The sequence below is a fragment of the Myotis yumanensis genome, unplaced genomic scaffold (assembly GCF_028538775.1).
Source record: "Myotis yumanensis isolate MYYU_CA2020_CCGP unplaced genomic scaffold, mMyoYum1.0.hap1 SCAF_3, whole genome shotgun sequence".
Taxonomy (NCBI): domain Eukaryota; kingdom Metazoa; phylum Chordata; class Mammalia; order Chiroptera; family Vespertilionidae; genus Myotis; species Myotis yumanensis.
The window spans coordinates 112,627,335-112,639,318 of record NW_027223754.1 but is presented as its reverse complement, the minus strand read 5'-3'; positions in this window follow the sequence as shown (position 1 = coordinate 112,639,318).

Genomic DNA, 11,984 nt, shown 5'->3' with positions numbered 1-11,984 from the left:
ATCGGACAAAATACATCTCAAAGTGAAGGCCATAACAAAAGATAAGGAAGGCCACTTCATAATACTAAAGGAATCAATACAACAAGAGGATATAACCCTGATAAACATATATGCACCCAATGCAGGAGCACCCACATACATAAGAAAACTCCTGGAAGATATCAGGGGAGAGATCAACAACAATACAATCATAGTAGGGGACTTTAATACACCACTGACATCACTGGATAAATCCGCTAGACAAGCAATCAGCAAAGAAACAGCAATCCTAAATGACTCACTAGATGAGATGGACTTAATTGACATCTTCAGAACACTTCACCCCAAAGCCATGGAATATACATTCCTCTCAGGTGCTCATGGGACATACTCAAAAATAGACCACATATTGGGTCACAAGCAAAGTCTCCACAAATTCAAGAAGATTGAAATCATAAAAAGCATCTTCTCAGACCACGATGGCATAATGTTAGAAATAAACTACAATAAAAACAACCCAAAATACTCAAACACTTGGAAGCTGAATAGCATGTTATTAAATATTGATTGGGTTACCAATGACATCAAAGAAGAAATTAAAAACATCCTCGACACTAATGACAATGAAAACACAACAATCCAAAACCTATGGGACACAATGAAAGCAGTCCTGAGAGGGAAGTTTATAGCTCTACAGGCCTATCTCAAAAAACAAGAAAAACTGGTAGTAAATCATCTAACTCTTCAACTCAAAGAATTAGAAAGAGAGCAACAAGAAAACCCCAGAGTGAGAAGAAGGAAGGAGAGCAGAAATCAATGGCATAGAGACCAAAAAAACAATACAGAAAATCAATGAAACCAAGAGCTGGTTCTTTGAAAGGATAAACAAGATTGACACACCCCTAGCCAGGCTCACCAAGAAGCAAAGAGAGAGGTCCCAAATAAACCAAATCAGAAATGATAGAGGCGAAATAACAACAGACCCCACAGAAATACAAATGATTGTTAAACAATACTACAGACAACTCTACTCCAACAAACTAGACAACCTGGAGGAAATGGACAAATTCCTAGAAAAATACAACATTCCAAAACTCAATCAGGAAGAATCTAAAAATCTCAATAGGCCAATAACTATGGAAGAAATTTAAGCAGTCACCAAAAAGCTTCCAGCAAACAAAAGCTCAGGACCAGACAGCTTCTCAGGGGAGTTTTACCAAACTTTCAAGGAAGAACTAAAACTTATCCTCCTCAGACTACTACAAAAAGTTCAAGAGGAAGGAACACTTCCACGGACATTCTATGAAGCCAGCATTACCCTAATACCAAAACCAGGTAAAGACAACACAATGAAAGAGAATTACAGGCTAATATCCCTCATGAACATAGATGCCAAAATCCTCAACAAAATCTTAGCAAATCGGATCCAGCAGTACATCAGAAGGATCATACACCATGACCAAGTAGGATTTATCCCAGGGATGCAAGGATGGTACAATATCCGCAAATCAATAAACGTGATAGATCACATAAACAAATTGAAAGAAAAAAACCACATGGTCATATCAATTGATGCAGAAAAAGCATTTGACAAAATCCAACACCCATTTTTGATAAAAACTCTCAGAAAGGTGGGAATAGAAGGATCATACCTCAACATAATAAAAGCCATATATGACAGGCCCACAGCCAACATCATACTCAATGGACAAAAACTAACACCATTTCCCCTAAGAACAGGAACAAGACAGGGATGCCCACTCTCACCACTCCTGTTCAACATAGTCCTGGAAGTATTAGCCATTGCAATTAGACAAGAAGAAAAAATAAAAGGCATCCAAATTGGAAAAGAGGAAGTAAAACTGTCCTTATTTGCAGACGACATGATATTATACATACAAAACCCTAGAGACTCCATCAAAAAACTACTAGACTTAATACATGAATTTGGCAATGTAGCAGGATACAAAATTAACCCTAAGAAATCTGAGGCATTTCTATACACCAATAGTGAACTTTCAGAAAGAGAGATTATAAAAACAATCCCATTTACCATTGCACCAAAAAAATTAAGATACCTAGGAATAAACTTAACTAAAGAGGTAAAAGACCTCTACTCAGAAAACTACAGGACGTTGTAAAAAGAGATAGAGGAAGACATAAAGAAATGGAAGAACATACCATGTTCTTGGATTGGTAGAATCAACATCATTAAAATGTCCATATTACCCAAAGCAATCTATAAATTCAACGCACTTCCCATTAAAATACCAATGGCCTACTTCAAAGATCTAGAACGAACTCTCCAAAAATTCATCTGGAATAAAAAAAGACCCTGAATAGCTGCAGCAATCCTGAGAAAGAACAAAGTAGGTGCGATCTCAATGCCAGATATCAAGCTGTATTACAAAGCCACTGTTCTCAAAACTGCCTGGTACTGGCACAAGAACAGACATATAGATCAGTGGAATAGAATAGAGAGTCCAAAAATTAGCCCGAACCAATATGCTCAATTAATTTTTGACAAAGGAGGCAAGAACATACAATGGAGCCAAGATAGTCTCTTCAATAAATGGTGTTGGGAAAATTGAACAGATATATGCAAGAAAATGAAACTAGACCACCAACTTACACCATACACAAGAATAAACTCAAAATGGATAAAGGACTTAAACGTACGACAGGAAACCATAAAAATTCTAGAAGAATACAAAGGCAACAAAATCTCAGACATATGCCAAAGCAATTTCTTCACTGATACAGCTCCTAGGGCAGTTGAAACTAAACAGAAAATGAACAAATGGGACTACATCAAAATAAAAAGCTTCTGCACAGCAAAAGAAACCATCAACAAAACAACAAGAAAACCCACTGCGGGGGAAAACATATTTGCCAATGTCATATCTGATAAGGGCCTAATCTCCAAAATTTATAGGGAACTCATACAACTTAACAAAAAGAAGATAAACAATCCAATCAAAAAATGGGCAAAGGATCTAAATAGACACCTTTCAAAAGAGGACATTCAGAAAGCCAAGAGACATATGAAAACATGCTCAAAGTCACTAATCATCCGAGAGATGCAAATCAAAACAACAATGAGGTACCATCTCACACCTGTCAGAATGGCCATCATCAACAAATCAACAAACGACAAGTGCTGGAGAGGATGTGGAGAAAAAGGAACACTTGTGCACTGCTGGTGGGAATGCAGACTGGTGCAGCCACTATGGAAGGCAGTATGGAGTTTCTTCAAAAAACTGGAAATGGAACTCCCATTTGACCCTGTGATCCCACTTCTAGGAATATATCCCAAGAAACCAGAAACACCAATCAGAAAGGATATATGCACCCCTATGTTCATAGCAGCACAATTCACCATAGCTAAGATCTGGAAACAGCCTAAGTGCCCATCAGTAGATGAATGGATTAGAAAACTGTGGTACATCTACACGATGGAATACTATGCTGCTGTAAAAAAGAAGGAACTCTTACCATTTGCAACAGCATGGATGGAACTGGAGAGCATTATGCTAAGTGAAACAAGCCAGTCAATGAAGGAAAAATACCACATGATCTCACTCATTCATGGATATTAAAGACCATTACAAACTTTTGAACAATAATAGATACAGAGGCAGAGCTGCCTCAAACTGATTGTCAAACTGCAGTGGGAAGGCCAGGGAGGGTTGGGGGACAGGAGGGAGGGGAGTAAGAGATCAACCGAAGGATTTGTATGCATCCATATAAGCATAACTAATGGACATAAGACACTGGAAGGTAAGGGAGGGCAGGGGATTGTCAAGGGCAGGGGGTGGGGGGGGGAGGACACTTATGTAATACCCTTTGTAATACTTTTAGCAATAAATAAATAAATAAATAAATAAAAAACTATTGATGGAATAGAAGTAGTAGTCAAAAAACTCCCAGTAAATAAAAGCCTGAGTCCAGACAACTTCACAGGGGACTTTTACCAAACATTCAAAGAACTAACACCTATACTCCTCAAACTATTCCAAAATATTCAAGAGGAAGGAACACTTGTAAGCTTTTTTTTTTTTTCCGAGAGGCCAGCATTATTCTAATTCTAAAACCAGATAAAGACACTACCAAAGAAAGAGAATTACAGGCCAATATCGCTGGTGAACTAAATGATAAAATCCTCAACAAAATATTAACAAATTGGAGCCAGCAATATATTAAAAAGATCATAAATCATGACCAGAGATGTAAGACTGGTATAATATTCACAAATCAATGATGTGTGATACATCACATAAACAAATTGAAAGACAAGAGTCACATGATCATACCAATAGATGCAGAAAAAGCATTCAACAAAATCCAACAACCATTTTTTAAAAATATGTTTTTACTGATTTCAGAGATGAAAGGAAAGGAAGAGATAGATAGAAACATCAGTAATGAGAGAGAATCATTGATTGGCTGCCTCCTGCCCATCCCCTATTGGGGATCAAGCCTGAATCCCAGGCATGTGCCCTTGACCTGAATCAAACCTGGGACTCTTCAGTTCACAGGTCGGCACTCTATCCACTCAGCAAAACTGGCTAGGGCCCAACAACCATTTCTGATAAAACCATTTCTCAGCCAAGTGGGAATAGAGGGATCATATATCAACATAATAAAGGCCATTTATGAAGAACAGAAAGCTAACATCATACTCAATGGGCAAAAACTAAAATCATTTCCCTTAGGATCAGGAACAAGACAAGGTTGTCCGCTTTCACTACTTTTATTCAACACTAGAGGCCCAATGCACGAAATTCATGCAAGGGCTCAGCCCTCGCTACCATGTGGCTTGCCTCGGCCCTCGCTGCAACGGTGGCTTGCTTCAGCCATCGCAGCTCCGGCTTCGTCCGGAAGGTTGTCCGGAAGGATGTCTGGAAGGTCATTCAGCTGTGTGGTCTAATTAGCATATTATACTTTTATTATTATAGATAGTACTGGAAGTACAGAGATCAGACAAGAAGAAAAAATAAAATTGGAAAGGAGGATGTAAAACTATCAATATTTGCAAGTGACATGATATTATACACAAAAAAAACCCTAAGGACTCTACCAAAAAGACTATTAGATTTAATAAATGAAGATGTAGAGAAAAGGGAACCCTAGTACACTGCTGGTAGGAATGCAGACTGGTGCAACCATTATGAAAAACAGTATGGAGTTTCCTCAAAAAATTAAATATGAACTGCCATTTGATCTAGTGATCTCAATTCTAGAAATATATCCTAAGAAACTTGAAACACCAATCAGAAAGAATGTATGCACCCCTATGTTTGTAACAGCACAATTTACAATAGCTAAGATTTGGAAACAGCCCAAGTGCCCATCAGTAGATGAGTGGATAAAAAAGCTGTGGTACATTTACACCATGGAATACTATGCAGCTATAAAAAAGAAGGATGTCTTACCCTTTGAGACAGCATGGAGGGACCTAGAGAGTATCATACCAAGCGAAATAAACCAGTCAGAGAAAGGCAAGTATCACATGGTCTCACTTATATGTGGAATCAAATGAACAAATAAACTACTGAACACAATAGATTGAGAGACAAAGAAGCATGTAACAGACTGTCTAATATCAGGGGGAAGGTTGGGATGGGTGGGTGGGAAGAGATCAACCAAATAACTTGTATGCATATGTGCATAACCCATGGACACAGACAGTAAAGTGGCAGAGGCCTGGGGCTGGGGGCAAGGGCAGCTATAAGGGATCAATGGGAGAAAAGGCGGGACATATGTAATACTTTCAACAATAAAGATTAAAAAGAAAAAGAAAATTCATGTCAAAAATAAATAAACAAACAAACAAATAAGTAAAAATAAATGAATTCAGCAATGTAGCAGGATACAAAATTAGCACCCAGAAATTAATGGCATTTTTATACACCAATAATGAACTCTCAGAAATAGAAACTTTAAAAAAATCCCATTTACTATTGTAGCAAAAAAATTAAGATATTTAGGAATAAACTTAACCAAAGAGGTAAAAAACCAGTATTTGGAAAACTACAGAATGTTGAAAAAAAAAAATAGAAGATGTAAACAAATTGAAGAATAGACCATGTTCATGGATTGGTAGAATTAACATAATTAAAATGCCCATACTACCAAAAGCAATATATAGATTCAGAGCAATTCCTATCAAAATACCAATGGCATATTTCACAGATCTAGAACAAATACTACAAAAATTTATATGGAACCAAAAGACCCGAATAGCCCCAGCAATCTTGAGAAAGAAGAACAAAGTTGGAAGGATCTGAATACCTAATATCAAACTAGATTACAAAGCCACTGTACTCAAAACAGCCTGGCACTGGCACAAGAACAGGCATATAGATAAGTGGAACAGAACTGAAAACCTAGAAATTGACCCAAGCCTTTATGCTCAATTTATATTTAACAAAGGAGGCAAGAATATACAATGGAATAAAGACAGTCTCTTCAATAAATGGTGTTGGAAAAATTAGACAGATACATGTAAAAATGAAATTATACCACCAACTTTGAGTTTATTTTGAGAATAAACTGAAAATAAATAAAAGACTTAAATATAACTCATGAAACCATAAAAACCCTAGAAGAAAATGTAGGCAGAAAAATATCAGACATCTCACGGAGCAGAATTTTCACTAATCATTTCCTAGGAACAAATAAATAAATGGGACTACACCAAACTATAAATCTTCTGCACAGCAAAAGAAATCAGCATGAAAATGAAAAGGAGCCCACTGTTTGGGAGAACGTATTTGCCAATGATACATCTGAAAGGGGTTAATTTCAAAAATATAAAAAGTACTCATGCATCTCAACACAAGAAAAACCAGTTGAAAAATGGGCAGATCTGAACAGACACTTCTTCAAAGAGGACATACAAATGTACAAAAGATATATGAAAAAATGCTCAGTGTCACTAATCATCAAAGATGCAAATTAAAACAATGAAGTACCACCTCACACCTGCCAAAATGGCTATTATCAATAACTCAACAGACAATAAGTGATGGTGAGGATGTGGAGAAAAAGGAGCCCTAGTACACTGATGATGGGAATGCAGACAGTGTGGAGTTTCCTCAAAAAATTAAATGTGGAACTGCCATTTGACCCAGTGATCCCACTTCTAGGAATATAACCCAAAACACCAATCAGAAAGAATATGTGCATCCCCATGTTCCTAGGAGCACAATCTACAATAGCTAAGATCTGGAAACAGCTCAAGTGCCAATCAGTAAATGAGTAGATAAAAAGCTGTGGTACATTTACACCATGAAATACTATGCAGCTATAAAGAAGAAGGATCTCTTACTCCTTGAGACAGCATGGAAGGACCTAGAGCAGTGATGGCGAACCTATGACACGTGTGTCAGAGGTGACACATGAACTCATTTTTTTGGTTGACTTTTCTTTGTTAAATGGCATTTAAATATATAAAATAAATATCAAAAATATGTCTTTGTTTTACTATGGTTGCAAATATCAAAAAATTTCTATATGTTACACGGCACCAGAGTTAAGTTAGGGTTTTTCAAAATGCTGACACACCGAGCTCAAAAGGTTCGCCATCACTGACCTAGAGAGTATTATACTAAGTGAAATAAGCCAGACCAAGACAAGTATCACATGATCTCACTTATATGTGGAATCTAATGACCAAAATAAACTGATGAACAAAAAAGATCCAGAGACATTGAAGACGTTAAAGTGTTGGTGGTACATTCCACTTTAAGGGAAAAAAAAAAAAAAAGAGGGACACCATAATTAGAGCAGCAGGTTAAGAGCAGGGAGTGGACATAGGGAAACTGAAGGGTCTCTAGCCTCCTGGAACCATGCTCTGTGCAATCCAAACAATGACAGTGCTCAAGGTCATGCCATGGTCAACTGTTTCACCATCACTTCCACTATCGCCTTCCCCCACTTCACTTAATTTCCAAGTTTCTAGGTCCATCTTTGTTAGTTCTTTCCAATATCATCTTGGAGAATACTTCCAATTCTTCTCCAGTGAATTAATTCCCCTTAGTTCCCTTCTATTCCTTAGTTTCCTCATCAGCATATTAAGGAGTTGAGTTAGGTCTCTACTTTGCAGGCAGTGTATTGAGAGGCCTGGAGTGCTTGGGAAGAGGAGGGTTGGAGGAAGGCGAAGGCATGGGGGCTCTCCAAGCACCACTTTACCACTTTTCTATATTGATAGATATTGTGCTTTTCTTAAGATGTCACTTGGGAAAAAAGGTTGGGCATGGGCCTGCTATTTAAGATGATAGATATGTAGATAAACAGACAAATAAAAGGCTTGAGAACCTCTGGACAAGTTGTCCCCGGGGGTCACTTTCAGATTTAATATTCGCTGGTGCTGCTTACTTTGTCTGCCTTATCTCTCCACCCCCTTTACTCCTTTTTTTTTTTCTCCATCCCCACCCTTCTAAAAATAAGCATTACAAAGTTTCCATCTTAACTTCCAAACAGGTTGAACTTGAGAACCAAACTTGAGGCCTTGTTCTTGTCTTTATGAGATGCTGTGAGGTCATATGAAGGAGAAGGAAGAAATAAAATCAATCTGTAATTTCTCCCATTGTTATTCTTTTCCTTATTGATACACATTGAACCACAGATAGTTGAGAACTTGACATCCTGGAGTTACGAAGTACTCTTGTTTCCCCTTACTACACTGTGCAGTGCAGAATCTTGAGGAATGAGAGCATGCTATTTTTAATGACACCACAATGTTTATATGGCTTTTATCATTTTTGTTTTTGTTTTCAAGGCAAGAGGAACCATTCAAATAGGTTTTTATGTTCAAAATGTACTCTGGAGTTCCATCTGGGGGAATAAGAAGGCATTTGTTCCTCTTTCTGCTGCAGTTTTACTTGGTTTCTACTGATACTAGCTCTAGAAGAGTCTGAATCAGCCATAAAATATGCCCATTCAGGAAACTGGAAAATTCATTTTCATTATTCTTTGCTGGAGGGGAAAGTGCAGGGAGGTGGAGTGGGGGGAGATGCTTGAGAAATGCTGGATAGAGCACGCCATTCTGCCCCTGCTCTGTGTGGTCTTCCTAGGCCAGCCGTGGGCAAACTACGGCCCGCGGGCTGGATCCGGCCCGTTTGAAATGAATAAAACTAAAAGAAAAAAAAGACCGTACCCTTTTATGTAATGATGTTTACTTTGAATTTATATTAGTTCACACAAATACTCCATCCATGCTTTTGTTCCGGCCCTCCGGTCCAGTTTAAGAACCCATTGTGGCCCTCGAGTCAAAAAGTTTGCCCACCCCTGATAGGCCATGGGGATTTACTTGAGGAAGAAGTGACTGGAACTATGCCCACCACACTGGTGGTGCCTACCTGGTGGAGTTCTGGACACTAGTTGGGTCAAGAGCAACCTAATGCATGACCCTTGACTGAGGCCCTTCTATCCTGGCTACACAGAAAAGGGAACAGCCAGGCTGAGACTGAGCATGTGGACACCTCACCTGCTGATTGGCTAGAGCCTGAGAAGCAGAGCTTTCTCCCATTGGTTCAGATTGGCGTAGGTAGCAGGTGAGGGCAGATCTTGTGGCCACCAAAAACCCTTTGCCTCCCTAGTTCCCCGGGTTCTAACTGCCCCCACCAAAACAAAACAAAAGAAAAAATAAACCATTCTTGTGCTCAAGTAACAGTCTACTAGTGGGAGAACTATAAACAGATCATGATAAAATAACACTTTATTACACAGGAGAGACACACAGGGAGTTCCCCAAGGGAGCTAACAGGAAGCTTTCAGGAGGTTTTGCTGGGATTCCTGGGGCAAGGGAGGCCTGGGCAGTGGGAAGAGACAGGTGAGGGGGTGTGAGGTGGGGCTGGGCGGTTATGTGTGGGGAAGTGTGTGCATTTATGTGTGGTGTACATGGCATGAGATGTGTGATGTGTACATGTTTGTACACCTTAGGGTAGGAGGTTCAATGGGGCTGCTGTGACCAGGGAAACGGGGTATGGGTGCCTTGTGACTCCTGGGCGTCACTCCTTCCCCACCAGAAGTCACAGCCCTGCTCCACCATCTGTGGCTTTCAAGGATGGGCTTATTACTGTCAGTAGGGACCCTCTTTCCCTCTTCAACAAGCCCAGCACTCCCCAACCAACTGCAGAACAGCCTCAGGCTGACTGTTTTGCTTACTTGACGAAACTGCTATGCCACCCTGATCTCTCCTCTTGAAACCAAGTGGGGGAAATGATGCACCTTATCAGGGACAGGACCTGTGCGCACTCCCAAGTTGGTCCCAGTGGCCTGAAAGACCCTGCTCAAAGGCCTGCTCCCACTGGCCAGTGAAGGTCCTCAGCCCTGTGTATCCACCCCCAGCCACCATGAAACAAACCAAAACTGGGATTGGCCACCTGTGGACTTCTATCTCCAACTCTTCTAAAGAGGTCTTTATGTCATGGAACTTTAGTTGGTGTGAGGAATGGTGTTTGAAATTCACTATAGGCTAAAAAAACCTCTGGGTGGCATGTAGTCAATTCTTTGCAGCAGCTGAGGTCTTTTGGAGGTCCCAAGAGGGAAACAGCAGGTCAATGAGGGAAGAACTAGGCAGCGCCAGATGGACAGAAGGGAGGGTCCTATGCTAGGCTCTTGAGCTATAAACAAATAACACAACTGGGCTTCTGTACTCACAGGAGCAGGTGATGCAGAACTTTGAGAAGAGGTTGCATATAATTCAGGGTGCCTTGGGGGTGAGTGGAACACAAGAGAGCAAACAGTTCATCAGGCTCTGTGCATGACTTGTCTGTCCACACTTGCCACCCCAGGATTGGATTTTATGAGTAATTTCAGATTTTGAGTATTCCCAGTTTTCAATGTTGTTTTTTTTACACCTGGGTCAGTGTATGCTAATTTTTACCATTCTGCTACCAGAGAGGAGAGGCTTTGGTCTGTCAGATCCATGTTCTGATGGAACTTTGAACTTGGTCAGACTTTCACCCCATTTTTCCACTTGTGAAACAGGAAATATCCTAAGGGTTGCTGTGAAACCCGAGTGAGAGAACCTGGCACAGTGCAGGGTCACTGGAAGGCATTAAGGCATTTACTTCTCTGTGTAGACACAGGGCAGCCTCTACACCCCGACCCCAAATGTCAATAGTGCTTAAGTAGAGACCTTTTCATAAAGGAATCCACAGCGGTCAGCCCAGGCCATGGTACCCAGGCTAGGATTGGATGGAGGTTCAGACAAGCTGAATGATCTGCCTAAAAACCATAGTGCTTGGGATGAGGGGTGGGGCTGGACAATCTGGATTGCACTTGAAACCAATTTTTTTCTTCCCCAAAAGTTGCTTTTTCCACCATACCATACAACCACCTGTCATGAGGTAGAGTAAGGGTTAAGGGTTAAGGGGCCCACACTTCACTACAGCTGAAAGTATTGTCATGAAGTGACAATTTACGTGAAAATTAAACATAAAATTCAATCTTTGTTAGAGCATTTATCCAAATTGGTCTATACATACAATTGTGTAGGCCACTATTAATATAAAATAATCAATGTTTTTGTCCTACATCCAAAAATGCAATTCTGAGGTCTGCAAACTGTAGTCAGTTGAGCCAATTTTTGAAATACTGCTCATCTTTACAGAAAAGTAAGGCTCAAAAATGTCTAACCTTTAATGAAAACAAACTGGTTTAGGCCAGACTGACACTACCCCCGTTATTATCATCAGGGACTATTTCGAGAGAAAAAAAAACTTTCTTATTCAGATTTTTAAAAAAAATCTTTATAAGCTTTCCAACTCTATACAGAAACCTATCTTCACCTCTCAACAGTATACAATGTACACCTACTGAGTATATATTAGTGTGCATTAGGGAGCATTAGAAAAACTGTAAGAGACAGTTACAAAATTCAAGGCTTCTAAATGATAAAAGTTAAGAGAAATTACAAAGTGGGGAAGAATGTTTGAATAGTGACAAGCGGTGAAGATTCTTAACATTTTACATAAGATCAACATTCCACATTT